Source organism: Dasypus novemcinctus, chromosome 7 (assembly GCF_030445035.2).
Source record: "Dasypus novemcinctus isolate mDasNov1 chromosome 7, mDasNov1.1.hap2, whole genome shotgun sequence".
NCBI classification, from domain to species: Eukaryota; Metazoa; Chordata; class Mammalia; order Cingulata; family Dasypodidae; genus Dasypus; species Dasypus novemcinctus.
Genome location: NC_080679.1, coordinates 34,160,231 through 34,178,363, shown reverse-complemented (window position 1 = coordinate 34,178,363; position 18,133 = coordinate 34,160,231). Strand labels below are relative to the sequence as shown.

Genomic DNA, 18,133 nt, shown 5'->3' with positions numbered 1-18,133 from the left:
AATATGTAGTATCCTTCTTCGTTGCTCACAATTGTTTTGCATTTAAAGTCTATTTTGTCTGATATTAATATAGCTACTCCAGCCTTTTTTTGGTTATTGTTTGCTTGTAAGATTGTTTTCCAACCATTCACTTTCAGCCTCCATGAGTCTCTGGGTCTAAGATGTGTCTCTTGTAGACAGCATATAGATGGGCCATATTTCCTTATCCAATGTCCCAGTCTGAATCTTTTGATAGGTGATTTTAATCCGTTGACATTCAGTGTTATTACTTTCAAGGAATTATTTATGTTAGCCATATTTTGATTGGACTTGTGTTTGTCATATTTTTTTTTCTTCTCTTTTTGTCTTTTTTGTTGCTCTTACACTCTCCTCCAACTCTGCCTGTCCTGTTTTTTCCTTTCTTCCTGTAGAACTCCCTTTAGAATTTCTTGAAGGGGAGGTTTCTTGTTGGCATACTCTTTTCAGTTTCTGTTTATCTGTGAATATTTTGAACTCTCCATCATTTTTAAATGCTAGTTTAGTTGGATAGTGTATTCTTGGTTGGAAATTTTTTTCTTTTAGTACCTTGACTATATCATACCATTGCCTTCTTGCCTTCATGGTTTCAGATGAGAAATCCGCACTTAATCTTATGGAGCTTCCCTTGTATGTGATGGTTTTCTTTTCTCTTGCTGCTTTTAGAATTTTCTCTTTGTCTTGAGCATTAAATAATTTGACAAGTATATGTCTTGGGGTGGGCCTTTTGGGGTTTATGATGATTGGGGTGCACTGTGCTTCTTGGATATGTACATCTGTCTCTTTCAGTAGATTTGGGAAGTTTTCAGCCATTATTTCCTGCAACACTCCTTCTGACCCCTTTCCCTTCTCTTCTCCTTCTGGGATGCCTGTAATACTTATGTTTGAGCATTTTGCATTGTCATTCAGGTCCCTAAGTCCTAGCTGGATTTTTTCTATCTTTTCATCGATCAATTCTACTATCTGTTTGATTTCCAATGTACTGTCTTCCACATCACTAATTCTCTGCTCTGCCTCTTCTAATCTGCTGTTATTTGCTGCGAGTGTATTTTTGATTTCTTGAACTGTGGTGTTCATTCCCATCATATCTGTTATCTTTTTGCGTATGTCTGCAATTTCCCCTCCAAGTGTTGTCTTCATATTGTTAACCTCTTCCTTTACTTCATTAAATTTGTTGGTGATATATGTTCTGAGATCTTTCATTACTTGTGCGAAGTTCTGCTCCCCTTCCTGGTTTTTAGTTTGTTCATTGGATTCAGCCATGTTTTCCTGATTACTGGTTTGGTTTGTAGATTTTTGTTACTGTCTGGTCATCATTTTATCTTGACGGGTTTAATCAGTTCCTTAGCTTCTTTGTCTAGTGTTGGGGATTAATTAGCTGTTGTTTTTGCGTAAGTGTTATATCTTCTCTTTGTCACTTTGTTCTTCTTATTCTAATTTCTTATTGCTGGCTGAGTTCACTTTGAAGGAAAGTATTAGGGCCAGGGAAAGGCAATTGTGTAAGCAAGGAAAAAGTGTAAAGTAGTAATTGTGATAAATGTTAAAAGAGCAACAATATGGGATCTGGGAGGATGGATATTAGGTTCATGTAAGTTGTGTAGAGTTATAGCAGTAGGTAGAGTACGTATAATGAGGTAGTCGACTGAATATGGGAGGAATATGGTATGAATTAAAAAACTAGTGTTTTCATGAGAGAGGGAAAGAGAAAAGAAAGGCAATAGTTTCAAGAGTGGATAAAAGACAGAAAACAAAACAAACGTATTAGAAATTAAGAGTTAGACACTTTGGGGATCAAAGAAAGGGAGGTGGGATATAGGAGAGACAGTAGATGATGGAGGATATCAAGATGTAGGGGAAAAGGGATAGTGTAGGTAGCCAAAATCAATTCACACAGAAATGAGGCAATGGAGGATGAGGAAACCCAGCAAATGTGAGGTGCTCCCTGAGGGCGCACGGCGGCCAGTGGGCGGTGTCAAGAGCGGACGCACAGCGGCACGAAGAATGCTGCGGAGACCGAGAGTGGTGGCAACGCGTCTGCTTTATTGAGGAAGACAAGCGTTTATATAGGCTAGGGTGCTGGCGGTAGCAAGGCTAAGCCAAATAAGGCAATGTATGTGAGGGGAGGCCGCTAATTGGCTGGGGGACGGTTGGGGGTGAGGTACGAGGGTAAGGGGCGACGTGTGGGGTGTGGATTGGCTTAAGCTGAAGGCGACCTCCGATTGGTTGTTGGAGGCTGTTGCTAGGTAAAGGGGCAGAGGTGAGGTTATCATTCTGGCGGGGGATATATGGGGGCTGGGGCAGAAAATAAGGGGAAGTTGTGGGTTGGGTTCTGGTGAGGCGCGGGAGAGACAGGCCGATTACCCTAGAGCAGCCCCTATGGAGACCGGATGCTGGGTGGAGATAGAGGAGGCAGCCGTTACGGGCAAGAGTAGCAGGGGGGCGACAATCTACCCGCACCAAGCACTCACCCAGCAGGAGACGAGGCCTCATCTCAACGTGCTGGGCCTACCCAACGATGGTAGCATGCTTGTTACCTCAGCTCCCTGTGGCATCTTCCCACGAAATCGATGTCCAGACACCTCCTGACCTGAAAAATCCCAAAACAGCCTGGTCCTGAAGAATTTCTAATGCTCAAAAAACTGTTTTTGAGACCTGCAGAGGCAGCAGCCAGAGCAGCCACAGCCTGCGCCTTCTCCTGCCTGCCCCTCACTCCTAGTATATTTTTAATTTCATTTATCTTGCCTTTCATTCCTATAAAATCTGCTATTTTTCTATGTATGGTTTCAAATTCTTCTTTGTGCTCACTCAGTGTCTTCTTAATATCCTTAATCTCTTTAGGCATTTCATTGAATTTATTGCAGAAATTTGTTTTAACATCTATAATTAGTTGTCTCAACTTCTATATGACATCTGAAGGCTTACCTTGTTTCTTTGACTGGGCCATATCTTCCTGTTTCTTGGTATGGATTGAAATTTTTGTTGGCGTCTTGGAATCTGGCTTACTAGATATATTTATCCTGGGTGCAGTTTCTCTCTTTAGTTTAAGGCTTTCTTGCCCTTTCTCCCTTGCTGGTTGTGTACTAGTAGCTGTATGCTGTGGAGTCTGAAGCTGCCCACATTGCCCCACCAACTGATGAAGCTTCTCCCACCTTTCTCCCTTACTAGGGGTAGGGAAAGAGCCAAAGCCATGTGTAGTAATCCAAGCTGTTTAGGCCAAGACTGTCTGTAGTTGCTCAAGAGACTGATGAAGCTCCACATTCCTTCGTCCTCTGCCTGGTTGGGGATGAAACTGTAGGTGTGGGCAAGAAACTAAGTCATGTGGGTCAAAAGTGACTGCTGTTGACCAGCTAGACTAACATAGGTCTGGCTCACCTCCTTCCCTGCCAGGGTTGGGGGTAGGCCCTCTGCATTGCCCAATAATCTAATCTGTGTGGGCCAAAAGTGCCTGTAGTTGCCCTGAGAGACTGAAGGAGTACTATTTCTTTTACCATTTAAGAGGTGAGAATGGAACCACAGACATCCAACAAACAAGTCTGTGCAGGTTGAAAGTACCTGCAGTTGTCTGGAAAGACTGAGGAAAAACAGCTCCCCTCCTATCCTATTGGGGGTAGGGATGGAGCTACAGGTGTCCAAGTATCCAGTCTGTATGGGCTGAAAGCTCCTGCTATGGCCTTGAGAGGCTGGTGAAACACCAGCTCCCTCCTATCTTATGAGGGGTGGGGATGGAATCAAAGGTGCAGAACAAACCTCTCCATGTGGGTCAAATCACTTGCTGTTGCCCAGAGAGGTTGAGGAAATACAGCTCCCCTCCTATTCTCTTGGGGGGCGGGGGGCAGACAAAGATGGAGCTACAGGTGGCTGAGTATCCAGCCTACCTGCAGTTGCTCAGACAGGCTGAAGAAATACCAGCTCCCTCCTGTCTTTGGGGGGCAGGGTGAAGCCCCGGGTATCTGACTATACAGTCTGTGCTGGTCAACAGCCTTCAGTTGCTGAGAGAGGCCAGTGCATGTCCTGCCAGCTTCTTCCCTGCTGTAGGTGGGGCTAGGGCCTAGGCTAGGGCTGCAATCTGATCTGGGTGGAAAGAAGTGAGTCCCTACTGCCACTGTACTTTTCAATTAGCCCTGCTTCTCTCATGCTGGGGGTGGAGTTAAAATGGAAGCTACTGGCCTCTTTCTGACTTGGACAGTTTTTAACTTTAGCTGTTCTTAGGATTATACTTTAGCCTTTACTAATTTACTAATCAGTAGTTGAAGTGAGGACCTGACCAACTCTTCCTCTCCAGTTTTTGGGAAATGGACCTTCTAATTCCAGCCCCAGAATAGCTCCCTAGGTCGTTTGCACCAGTGGAGAATGGGTACTGGCCTTTGCAGCGTGTAATGCTCTACTCATGAATCTTCACTGCAGATGGGCAGTCTGCTCCTTCCATTCTTTCAAAGATGTTGCAGTATGCTCTTCTGGTTTCCTGGGTCCTCCCAACAATCCTTTAAATAGTTCTGGGTGATTATGATCTGCCCTGTAGGATGAGCTGACTGTTGGAAACCTCCCCTCCTGGTTTTGTTTGCTTTTAAATTTGTTTACTTTGTAAATGAATACTACCCCGCAAATAAAAGTATGTACCTTGAAGCACATCTTTGTCTCTAATTATAATTTCTGGAAATGAGGTTTAACTTAAGGATATTCTTAATCGTTTTACTCTATCACTTCTTTAAATAAGTTATGGGTAACTTTCTCAGAAGACTCAATAGAACAGCATGTCATTCTGCTTTCCTTTCATGTGGTTCTACGTGTAGTTTCCTGCACTCCAAACTCTGCCCTGCTGGCCTGTTTTGCCTTCTCTTCTGTCCTCCAACCTTAACCATTTAGATATTCTGTAGGAGGAATTGTTCCCCATTGTCTCAGGTGGATGCTGATTTGTATAAATTCAACTTGAGTCTTCTGAATTTTTGGCAGCTCCATACTTTATAAATGGGAGTGGCTTAGACAGCTGGGTGTTGGGGTGGAGAACAAATGGAGTTGTCTAAACCTTCATTTGCAAAAACAGTTTTATGTAAAACTGAAAAAAATATTAGTTGTGCATAGTAAGGATTGAGGGATGAGATGTTTGATGAAAATTGCACTAATTCCTCCTAGTCACCATTTGCAATTGGTATTCTTTGAATGCCTTATTGTCCTATGTTTTACAATTTATTTTTTGGAGTTTAGTGCATTCTGATGCCTTCTTTCTTTTCTTTCTTTCTTAAAAAAAAAAAAACCAAAAAACAAAAAAAAAAACCACTAAGTCTGATTTTTCTTTTTTAAGTTTCTTTTCCCTGCAGTTTGGCTTTCCTCATTCAGGCATTTGGATAGTAAATTTACCTTTACTCGTGTTTGTGTTCCCAGCCATGCATATCCATTTGTTAAAAGCCAAACAGAGAGCAGTTTAGCATCAATGAAATGTCAGGAAAATGCCCAGAAGGCACCAATGTAATACTGGAGTTTCAAATTTTGAGAATGGAATTAGGTCACTAAATTAGTTTTCCTGACTGTGTCATGGACCATGGGGATGTGTCCTAGTTCTTTAAAAAAAAAGGGCATCAGAACCTCACTCAGTACAACTCACAGGTCTGTGCCAGGGACCTGTGGGAAACCTTTGGACCTGAAACTAATTGAATCTGCGTTGAAACTGCCTTTTCCTTTCTTTATTAAATAACTGATTTGCTCTACAACCTTTTTCTTTAGCTTGCTTGCATTATTCTTTATTAGTTCCACAAATTGGCTATTCTCCAAGGTTAAAGAAAGGGAAAAAATTGGGACTGAATCATACTGTTGGTTAGATCATAGGTAAAATGCTCCCCTTTTTTCTGGAGGAAAGAACATAAATCCACTGACTTAAAGGAAAGAAGAGCCAGTCGGCAGGGCAAAGTATTATTACACCATCACCAAAACCATAGCTGATGATAAAATATTCTTTCTATTTGAAAAATGAGGAAGGGTAACAACATGTATCTGGGCCCATGATTGTAATTCAGACACATACCATAACAACTCTGCCCCTGATTGCAGCCTGAATTTGCTCATGACCATATTTTTTTTCCCCCCAGAGCTTGACAGATTGTAGTTTTCTAACCATCTTCTTATTAGCATGCTGCCTGTTCCCTCTATCTACTCTTGCTGCACCTGCTGTGATAGTGATTGTTTTGTATATTTAGGTACCATTGCCTTCAGAGATTAAGGGCACATTGTGAGCAGAAATAAACCAATGAATTTATCAGTGCTTTACAAATTGCACCCATCTTTTGGACAGCAGCTGAAAGATCTCTCTTGGGAAAAATATGTTTTTCTTTGGGACTCATGGGTTAAAAATTTGAGTTCATAGCTACACCTATCTTCCCTTTCCACTCCCTTGTCCCTTCTATTTTTTATTTATAATTGCACTGCTAAGCCAGAAAAACTGGCAGAGAAGTGAATTTTTCATATTCTACAGAAGGAAAAAAAAAATGAAAAAAATTCCATGTAGGTTTACTGAGGTTTTTCTAGCAAATCTAGACATCTCAGTGGGTTGCAGAATCATGGTTTCCATGAACATCTTTCTAGTCCTTACTTTTATGCAAGTCTGAGAAATTAGAGAGGTGATAAATTATTAAGGATTACTGAAATTTGTTCACTGGAGAGGTAAATAAGAAAAATGTGTATCATTTTAATCTTGAAAAATTATTTGGCCTATATCTTAAATTTATTGGTGATGTGATAGGGCCCAGATCAGTGAAAGAAGCCCAGAAGAAGGAAATCTTGAGCTTGATCTACCATTTTGTAGAGAAGAATATATATTCCAGGATTTAAAGGGAAAGAGACATTCCTTTCTCCCAAATTATATTTGTCTTCTCTCCCAAATTATGTTCTTTGCATCTAGGCTTAGTTTGGCTTGAAGGAGTGAATTATTCAACTGCTGCTGACTTCGTTTTGAATTCCTGGCTGCAGAACTTTTCGGAGGGCAAAGTAAAGATCCTGTTGGGTGCATCATAGGTAGATGTGCTTTGTACTGGTTCATTGCCCTGCACCACTTAAGAATTAATACCTTCCTCACTGCATGTTGACTTTGTAGAAATAAGGCTGCTTCAGTTTTATGTGTAAAGTAGGTGGGAAATCTCCCTTCCGTGGCACATATACATGCTGGCACTCTGACATTTCCAATTTGGATGTCATAGGAGCAAGTAAATAGATACTAGGTAAAGAGCAATCAAGGACATGAAAATTTATTTTAAGCAAAGCACATCATAAAATGGGAAGACAGAGCCACAAACCAGTCTCAGGACCTCCGTCATACTTGCTTTTCTGCCACATTATCAAAGAAAAGACAAAAGAAGAAAGGAAGGAAGGTTGGAAGGAAGGAAAGAAGGAAGGGTGGAAGGAAGGAAGAAAGGAAAGAAGATATTTAACAAGTTTCACTTTCTAGATCCTGTCATTTCAGTTGGAGAGTGAATCACTGTTATCAGCATTTTCTGTGGCACTCAGGAACACCACTTAGGGAAACTCGCAGAGTTATAAACTTATTGCTAGTAGTTATATTCTGGAAGAGTGTGGAGGAATATGTCTGCTTATAGACTTACCTTAATCCTTTCTTTCCTTCCACGTACATCTGTAGTGGGAGGTCAATATCAGCATTGGTTGCACCTAATTCATGCATATGACTTTCATAAATACATTGAGAATTAGGTTCCAAGTGTTTTTATAACAGTATTTTAATTACAGAATTAAAAATTTTAAAATGATACATATAAACTTACCCATTGCCACTTGAACTCCTTCTCTGGTTGTGGAGTAAAGTGCATAGATTCAGAATACTTGCAACGAGTAGTGAGGACAAAGGGCAGGACATTTATAGGTTGATTAGTGGTACAAGGAATAGCAAAAATGGGAATAGAAGAGGCTCTCTTCCTTCAGTAGTGATCTATGGTTCTACTTAACAAAGGATGTACTACTTGGAAAATAGAAAGTGGGCTTCTTGAATTTTTTGTACCATTAAACTAGTATCTAAAAATTTGAACTACTTGGTATCTGTGTGAATTACAAAATGAACTTGTTGGTCTGTTAATGTTGTAATTCTTGAAAAGTACAATTTACACTTTTGTGTATGTGATAGATAAGAATTTTGTTCATTGAGTTCTACTGAGATTCTGGAAAGCTACATTTGAGGTCTGCTTCTGCCTCAGAGAAGTCCCTTAAAACTCCACCGTACATGGATTCTGCATCTGTAAGATGGTACAGAAAGTTTTAGAAGCAAAGCTGTAAAATCGCTTGAGGATTATGATGCTCTGGTCTGGGATGCTAGTTAATGTTTCCAGGGTGTGACTGTCTGGAGGAGATTAGTAGGATTACAAACAAATTCTTTTGAAGTGAAGGTTTGAATGGCATATTGGCAGGAATTGTTTGAATACTAGTTTGAATGGGTTTAATTGTCTATAAGAGAGTGTTTTGTTTTTGTTTTCTTTCCTTGGATGATGTAATTATTGCCTGCCTTGAGTTCCTACAGGAATGATTTAAATGTTGAACTTATTTGAGTTGCATTCCTTGTAACAATGTGCATTTGCTATTTGTGGATTTGCTTGTTTCTTCATGGTGCTTGGTGTTCTCAGGGTCCTGAGATAATGCGCAGTTACTATCTGGTCACCACCATTAAGGCACTCAGTCTTCATCTCTTCTCACATAAAGAGATGCCAGGTCACCTCAAGAGCAACTCTGTCAGCATTAGTCAGTAGCAGATGTTTCTTTTCTAAGAGGAATCTTCTGCCAGCAGGGTCCTATGTCCTTGAACTTATTAACCTGAGAAATAGACATTATTCTACCCTCTCCTTCCTCCTCAACCTGGAGGAGCTCTAATGAGTGGTGGCAGTAAAGATCACGAGAATGCAACTGAACCATTGGCAGTAACCAATGTTCTTATTTGGAGAGTTGCTAGAAAACCAAGAATCTGAAGGCCAGGACAGAAGAAAATAAAGTCAATTCCTAAAATTTAGGTTGAAGCCAACTCAATAATCCAAGGGTTAGGCTTCATGAACCTTCAAATTTCTTTTTCTGGGCTATATCATGATTGTGTAACATTTACCATTTGGAAATCTCAAAATATGTTATAAGCAATTACAGCATTTTATGAGCTGGAGAACCTTTAAACTTAATGACCCACAACTTTATGATTTTACATATAGAGAAGTAGAAGTTCCAAAAGGTTAAGTTAATTGCTATAGTCCTCTAGCAAGTCACCATAGGAGTCAGAAATAGAAGAGCTATCATGGGTAGGTACTAGACAAATTCTTTCCTCTTATAAGAAATGCAAGACAAAGCACTTCGTATCACTGAAGTTCAATCATCTGCAGAAAATAACTTTTAATGTATTATTAGGAATGATGCATCGAAGATGTCTGCCTTCTGTAACCCACCATGAAGCCCAGAGGGCCACTGGTAGCATGCAATCTAGCATAGGATATTTTGTTTCTTGCCTTTCTTGCTAATAAAAATTTCAGGATCTGCAGGTTCTATGAGAGGGATTATATACTTGGTGTATGCAATCAGGGTTCACTAATCTAATTACCATAACTAGAATGAGAAGAGAAGTTTCTCTATTGCAGGAGTTCTTGAAAGTATTTAGCATGTCATGACTGCTTTGACAGTCTGCTGAAGCCTATGGACATCTCAGAAAAATGTTTACAAATGCATAACATAAAGCACAAAGTATTCAAAGAAAACACATCACAGTGAAATACAGTTATAAAAATATTTTTAAAATTATGATATAGTAGTATGTGTGCTTCTTATTTATACTTTACAAAATAGAAACTAGTGGCAAGTCCTAATCATCATCATAATTTAAAGTAGTAATGCACACAGTATTTCAAGATATCTACAACTACAAAGGAAAATAAAAACACCTGTAGATACTATCTCTGACAAAGTCACCAATACTGGCACTGCTACTGTAGGTTGTTGCCTGCATTTATATTGGACTGGAATGCTAAATTGCAGTCACAAATTAGTGAAAATAAATGATGTCATTTCTTCTTCAATTCAAGTTCATGGATTCTTTGAATCTTGTCCAGGGACCACTCTCTGTGGGTTTTGGATTAAGAACTTCTCCTCTGATGGGTTTCCAAAGTAATCTTTCATCATTTGCTTCTCTGAGATGATATACAAATAGGAGACAAACTAATAGGTCTGTTGGAAGAAAATCGAGTGGAGTCAGCAGCGGATTTCACTAAGAACTCATAAGTTGGGTGAATTCTAGTCCAAATTGCAAAATAATAAAGTTTTTCTACTGTCCCACTCACCATGCATTCCACAAATCCTTTTTCTATGTCAGGTTACTCAGTATTTCAGAGGTGAAATTGGAAAGATTAGATTTCATCATCAGTGACAATGTTTCAACCTTTCCAGGGATGTATTAAGTAGGTATATGTATACATAGTCTGTAGAGAGATGGCATTATTTTACCCAGTGCTAATGGTGGATTTTGAGTTTTTTTGGCACCTGGCTAGATGGGCAAAGAGATTTTTTTTTTGTCTTTACAGGTGACTTTAGTCACCTGATGGTTCACTGTTTTTCTAGCCCTCTCCTAAGCCAGTGTCAGTTATGGGTTTTATTTGGCAAATGGGGAAAGTAGTTCTTTTTCAGTTTGTATTTGGTTCTACTTAGCCTGGTGGTATGATTTCTCTAGGGGCAAGAAAATATTCCTTCAAGTTGAACGTCTCATTTGCAGCATGATTATTTGAGATGATAGTAATTTGTAGTTTGTAGAGGAACAGTTTCATTCATATAAGTGAATGGATGGGTTAATAAAGCCATCTGAAGGTGTAACGTGGTTCACGGGCTATTTCAGGGCTATCCATCATGATGTCCAGTTGCTGAGTGTTGTGTTACCAATAGTCTATTTGATTATAAGCACCTTGAAAACCAGGTTTAAATGTAAGTTCGATCACGCCCATATCAACACAGAATAGAGAGGTATACTCTATTTCTAGGCTTTAAGGAGCTAAAGGAGACAGTTTTTGCAGCTGTCATGCCATCATTACACCAGGGAGAGAAAGTATTTTAAGCTTTGACAACAAATTAATTTCATAAAAAAAGAACCAAATATAGGTTTTGTGCTGTTTTAGTCTAAAATATGCTTTCTTTATTTCTCAGCTTCACAAGCTATAAAATGGCTTTGGCATCTTGCAAAAATGAAGATGACATATATGCAAACACACTTCCTAAGGAATCGACACTCTACGAGCTATCAGGGAAAGGACCCTTTAAATTTGTTATTTTAATTATGATTCCAAGTGCTCTTACTTTTAGAGTGAGCTCTCGATTTGCACTTCACTGCAGCATGCACTGAGATTTGTTTTGAGATCACATAAGAAGGGAAGACTGGAGAGAGAAGTAGTGGGAGGCTGCCATGGTCACTGGGCCTCTGAGGGGTTCTACTGTCAAAGTTTACATTGCGTGCAACACTGATACTTAGTAGAATAATAAAGTGGCTTTCTGCCCTGTTTGTACATTAGAATAACTTGGAGGAGTTTTTAAAACATACCATTTCAATCAGAACCTCTGTGAGTGGAGCTCTGTGTTTGGTATTTTTAAAAGTTCTCCAGCTGATTCTATTGTTCAACCAGGGTTGAAAATTATTTGATAAAAGTTATTTGATAAAATGGATGAACTCAAATGGGTAAGAAGCAAAACTTGATCTTTTATTCCTAACTTCAATTTTGCTATTACCCTTATTCTTTCTTATGGTTTATTGAATCCCATGGTTCAAAAACCTGTTAGAGTGCAAGTTTTGGGGGGACACAGGAGCCTTTTATTTGTAGGTGATCTGTCCTTTGAAGTTATCCTTGTGTGGCCATCATCCCATTAGCATCATCCTTGGGTTTCAGTGGTGAGCTTTCTGTGGTGTGCTTCTCCGTAGAGGCTAGAACTAGGGCTAAGGGGGCACCACAAAACTCAGTAATTACATAAGTTATATTTTAATGCAAAATTTAAAAAATATCTACATTAATGCAAAAATCCATGATGAACAAAATATCAAAATTTTAAATAAAGACAGGACTGGAACACTACCCTGCATGACCAGCCTCCTTGTTGTAGAAAATCTCTCTTCTTTAGAAACCTACAGTTTGCTCTATTTTCTTCTTATATCTTCCAGTTGAGGGACATCTCATTCAGTTTAGAAAAATCCTTCTTCCTTCATGTTTCTGGCTTTCATGTTTGATCTAGTCAGGAGAATCTCCTTTCCTCTTCCTGTCCCCAAATAAAGCCTAGACTTTTGGGAGCAAAATATGTGAAGATACATATTTTGTGGGAAATTTTCAAATTTTCTTTAGCACACATATTTCTTTTGTCGTGAGTGTGTGTGTATGTGTGTGGGAAGATAGGGTACTTTAAGTCTCCTTCCTTCCTTCCTTCCTTCCTATTTCATTCTTTTTTTTTTTTTGCTTCTATCAAAAAAAGGTAAATAAGTAGGAAGCTCTAAACATTTTCATTACTTCTCAAATATTCAGGTCCTTGTCCTCATCAAAAAGCCCTTTCCCGTAGATCAAGTCTTTCCTGGAATATGTTTTATATAGTTTCCTTACTAAAAAGGTACTGTCAATACACCATAAATTTCTATGGCATCTGGTCTTGGGCACTACAATTTGCTTGGGAGAATGTTTTGAATTTTGCTATTTACTTTCTGAAGAATTAAACAAAGCTGTGGATGTCTCTGTGTCTCCAGGGACATCCATGGAAAGAAGTCCTCTCTCTGCTCCACCCATCTCTCAGAAGTGCTCGCTTGGTGATGGTGCTGATAAAGGAAGATCCACCATCTTCTTATCAACATTTCCTGCCTTGGTTCCAATGTCTGAAAAAACCTTCCTCTTCCTCTGGCCAAAAATAAGAGTCAACCTAAGGAAGGAATTCAAGCAAATGAGTCTCTTAAGGAGCCCCTGTGCAGATGTCTGAACCTAAGACATTATAAATCTTTGAGCTTTAAGCTTGAGTCTTCTACTTCTTTCACACTCAAACATCCAATTCTTGTCAACTCTAACTCATGCTATATCCAGAATCCCTTCAACTCTCTCCATTTCTTGGTCCCTGTCACCATGATTTTCCTCTGGATTATTGTCATAGCTTTCTTTTTTTTTTTTCTCAGTGCATGAATTCTTGGCAACACAAAAGAAATTATGACTTTCACAGTAAGATATCACATTTTTATCATGCAAAATTAATGTCATGAAATTAGACATGGTTATTTTATACTTAGGTTGCTCAAATATCTGAGTTGATTTTTCTTGGTTCAAGCCAGGTTATGTCTCCTGATTATAGCTTCAATCTCTAACATATAGTTGTGAACTGATTTCTGAGTCTTTATCTTTTTTTCTCTCTTTATTATTTTTTTTAATGTTACATTAAAAAAAACATGAGGTCCCCATATACCCCCACATCTTTCTAATTGCTTGTGGGCAGGAACTGCTAATGCTTGTCAGTAGGCCTAGTCTCTCCTTCTTTGGCACGCTGCTTGTCTGCATTCCTCATTCCCATCTGCTCTTCCACAACAGAATCATAAGGGTAACTCTTTCCTCTTTTCTAAGTTTTTAAAACAATTAGGAATCAGATTAGCTTAGTGGTTCTCAAGGATGTATTCACCTTTAATCACCTGAAGAGCTTTTTAAAAAATATTGATATGGGCACCTCTTAGAAATTCCTATGTAATTTGTTTGGCATAAGATCCAGGCACTAATATGTATTTAAAAGCTCTCCAGGTGATTGTCTCGAACAGCCAGAGGTGAGACCATTGGTTTTTCTGAGGTTTCTTCTGGCACTGACATCCTGAGACTAAGGAGGTAATTTAGGTCTTCCTTCCCTTGACAACCTCTCGGAGGTTTTATTCCATGCTGCCACTAGATGGCGCAGACAATTCTTAGGATGGAGGAGATTTTGGTTTTGGGAACTTTCGTTTCCTCTGCGAAATATGTTTGAGACACCCAGCTTAGGACATAATATTTGTGTGGGACATAATATTTTAGTTCCTTTTCTTGAGTTAGAGGCCCAGAAGGTGCAGCTGTTTTGCTCGACAAGTTGATAGAGAGAGACTCATTAAATAAATATTCTATCCTCTGAAGGGAAAGAGAAAGTGGGCCTCTGCATACATATTAGCTCACATTTTTCTTCTTATTTCCAACAGGTGTGTGCTCCTTTCCTTTTCTCTGTGTTTTTCTTTTTTTCTCTTGGTGGCCTCTCTTTTCTTTACCATCTCCCCTTTTCTTGGTTCTGTCTTCTAACCACTGTTATAATCTGGTTATAGTGAAGCAATGGTGAGCTAAATCTTATTTTGCTAACTTTGGGGTTGATAACAATTTCAGAAAGCCAAAAACGATTCTGACACAACATTTTTTATAAGGCTGAAAAGATACAGGTTGCAATGGGAAAATTCTTATTCAAGGGACTTACTCTGCAATGCTATGTTTGTTCTAACAGCTGCGGCAGCACCAGCCAAGTCCAGGAACAAAGAAAGAATTTTATGCCCTATCAGGGAAAAACAGTCAAAATCCTCTCCTCTTTACAGCACAATTCGGGTGAGGGCCAAGCTCTGGATGTACACGTAAATAGGGGTATTGCACAATAATAGGGTGTGCTTCTGTGCTGCTTAGCGTTGGAAGATCTAAAAGTGCACTTGCTGCTTCAATCTCTAAAGCCGCTTTTTTTTCGCTTGGCTGTCAAAATAGGAAGATGCGTTGTGTGTTTTGTTGTTTTTTTTTTTTTCACCCAGAGGGATTGCATTACTTCCCTGGCTTCATTCCAGTCCAGCTGCTCGTAGCTTAGGGAGATGGTATGCTCTTGATGACAGCATATACCACTATGCGTTCTTTTCCTGAGTGACATGTGCTGATGGGTCAAAGCATGGTGTGTGTCCATCTGTGAGGAACCCTGTTTACTCTTCTCTGGTTTCCATCTGGGAGCATCAGTTTCCAATCTTCATTAAAAAAACAAACAACCAAAAAAACAATTGCCCAAAACAATGCAAACCCCCCCCCCCAACCTCCACCAACCTCCCGCCCCCCCACAGAAAACATCATTCCCTAGGCTAATAACTAGACTTTACTGAGTGCTTACTGTGTGCTGGGTACTGTTTTAAGTACTTGGCATATTTCATGTCAATTATTCTTCAAATCGACCCTATGAGCTAGGTCCTATTATTATCCCCCTTCTACAGAGAAGGAAAATGAGTAAAATAGGGTTAAGTTACTCAGGGTCACACAGCTGATAAGCTGATGAGCCAACCTTGGAGCCCAGGCAATCTGATACCAGAGCCCATGTTCTCTTAATCCTACATTCTGGTTCAAGAGGGTTATATATAGGAGTCATGTCTGAAATAAAAATAGATTCCCCAATAGTCATTAAGAAAGAGTGTACTCCCTGTTAATGTGGCTCTAGTTCCTTGAGTATGAGATTTAGCAGGTTTTCCAAATCCAGTTCTTCCCCATTCTGGAGGCCCTAAATGCATTCTGGTATACCTATTTCTGATTGGTGAGACTATCAAGAGGAGGAAACTTCCTTCTTAATAATGTTTGGCATTGTGTAGTAATGTCTATCCAACCCTAAACAATTCTAGGAAGTGAACAGTTGGGAGGATGATCCTTGTTGTTTTTTTCTCATTCAGCTCTATCTAACCTAGAGTAGGCAGGGATAGGAGGCAATCAGTAAATATGAAACGCTAACAGATGGCATATAAGAGATTTTTTCCTGCTAAGCCATACACTGACTCCTTCAGGTCAGCAGAAGTCCAGAGGAAACTGTCTGTTTAGGAGAGTTTGTTCTTAGTATAATTCATCTGATATTGTCATGAGAAGATCTGGCAATAATTGTTCTCTAAAGTAGCGACTTCCGGGAGAGTATAATAGCTTTGCATAGAGGAAATTTAGAAGGAAGAGACTCCATTTCATCATTAGGGCTTTAGAATCCCTTACTTCAACTTATCATGGAGTGGGAAGCGGACTTGGCCCAATAGATAGGGTGTCCGTCTACCACATGGGAGGACCGTAGTTCAAACCTCGGGCCTCCTTGACCTGTGTGGACCTGGCTCATGTGCAGTGCTGATGCGCGCAAGGAGTGACGTGCCACACAGGGGTGTCCCCCGAGTAGGGGAGCCCCATGCACAAGGAGTGCTCCCCGTAAGGAGAGCCGCCTAGCGCGAAGGAAGTTCAGCTTGCCCAGGAAAGGCGCCGCACACATGGAGAGCTGACACAACAAGATGATGCAACAAAAAGAAACACAGATTCCTGGTGCCACTGATAAGCATAGAAATGGTCACAGAAGAACACACAGTGAATGGACACAGAGAGTAGACAACTGGGGGGAGCGGGAGGGGAGAGAAATAAATAAAAAATAAATCTAAAAAACAAACAAACAAAAAACTTATCATGGAGTGACTGCAGTTACTAGAGAGAGAAGGCACCTTGCCAGGAAAGAAGGATACTTTCAACAGAAGCATGCAAAAGTCAGAAGGCTTAGGTTAGAAAGAGCAGTATCCCTGTGCAGGCATCTGTGGGAGTTAATGAAGAGAAACACAGAGTCAAAGACTTTCATGACTCTGTAAGCAAAGGGTCTGAAATAAGCTCACATTGCACTGAAGGTCAAACATCACAGGATAAGGGTAAAATGGTGAGCACCTAAAGTATAGCGAAATTTTTACCCCAGCCACACTGGTGGAGAGTCAGTATGACTTCCGTATGAGGAAAAAGTAATCGCAAAACTGACTGATACCTTTTACACTTTTGGGCATATATATAATACATGTATATTTTCTCATTTACATACCGTGGCTTCAATAATTTGCAACAAATTTATTTAAATCTCTATATTAATTATCTATGTAGAGAATTTCTCTAGATTTTATTCTGTGTGACCCATTACACCAAGATTTATGCTGCTTCAAATTCACTGAACTACTGCCTCCTGAAAGCCTCTGATGCACCATAAGAAGCATAAATTGAACATTACCAGAACTGAACTTACCATCTTTCCCTTAGCCCTCCTCCTCCTCTGGTGCATCATATGTCAGTGAATATCAAAATCAGCTACCTAACTGCTCAAACCCGCAATGTGGATGGTGCCAACTTTCATTGCTCCCTTTCCCTCACTGCCTCATCTAATCAATCTACAAGGCCCAAAGCTTCCTTCTTCTAATACCTCTTCAATCTATATTCTTTTCTCCTTTTCCAGGGTCTTTGTTTAAGTTCAACATCTTGTCACGTATCCCCTGTCTTATTGCCTTTCTGTCTCCTTCTGGACTGCTCTCCTATGCATTCTTTACTTTGGTTCAGTGATTTTTCTAAAATGCATTTTACCATGTTACTCCACTGCTTAAACATATTCAGCAGTTCCATAGAGCTTTAGAGTACAAAGCCCTTGATAATCTGAATCCTGGCTACCTCTCTACCTTCACATCCCCATCACCACCCTTTATGTGCAGTTTACCAGATGGGTTGCTATGTCACATCTTTCTTCATGTATGGTGTTCTCTCTGCCAACTTCTACTTCAAAATTCAGCTCATGTCACCTCCTCCAGAAAGCCTTCCCTGATTCCTTGGTCTTACTTAAACAGCCTCCCTGCCTTCACCCAGGCTTCTACAGCACACTGTATATTTCACTGTGGCAATATTGATCATGCGGTATTATAATGCTCATCTGTCTTTTCTACTTGGCAGAAATTATCTTACCTGATTTAACTATTTTTTTTTAATGCCAGACAGGTAATGTGCTGACCTCCTAACAAGGTTTGAGGGAGGCACATCTCACACAAATCTGTTAATACCCATTCATTATGCTTACAAACCACAGAAGGATCTGGTTTGACTTTTATTCCCAGAGTCAAGTAGAGTACCTGACACATAAGAAGCATTCAGTTATTCTTTGTCGAATGAGTAAGTAAATGAAAGAAAGAATAGATTCTTATAGCTCCATAGGTTCAGGAAAAGCATATGTTACAAATGAGAACCATACTGCCTTCCTTTCATCTGAGTGACCTTTCTGTCTTCTGGGCAATTTCAGTTAAACAGGTGAAAATGGGATTTAATTTCCTACCTTCCTGCCTTCCTCCCTCCCTCCGTCCCTTCCTTTCTTCCCTCCC

The 18,133-nt window shown here is 39.8% G+C and overlaps 1 non-coding gene across 1 annotated transcript; it reads right to left on the bottom strand.

Annotated features, from left to right (window-relative positions):
* Positions 1 to 17,746: 17,746 nt before the first annotated feature.
* LOC111766990 (small nucleolar RNA U13) lies at positions 17,747 to 17,850 on the bottom strand. The gene has a single exon (XR_002798901.1). It is a non-coding gene; the product is annotated as a small nucleolar RNA U13 (small nucleolar RNA).
* Positions 17,851 to 18,133: the final 283 nt, after the last annotated feature.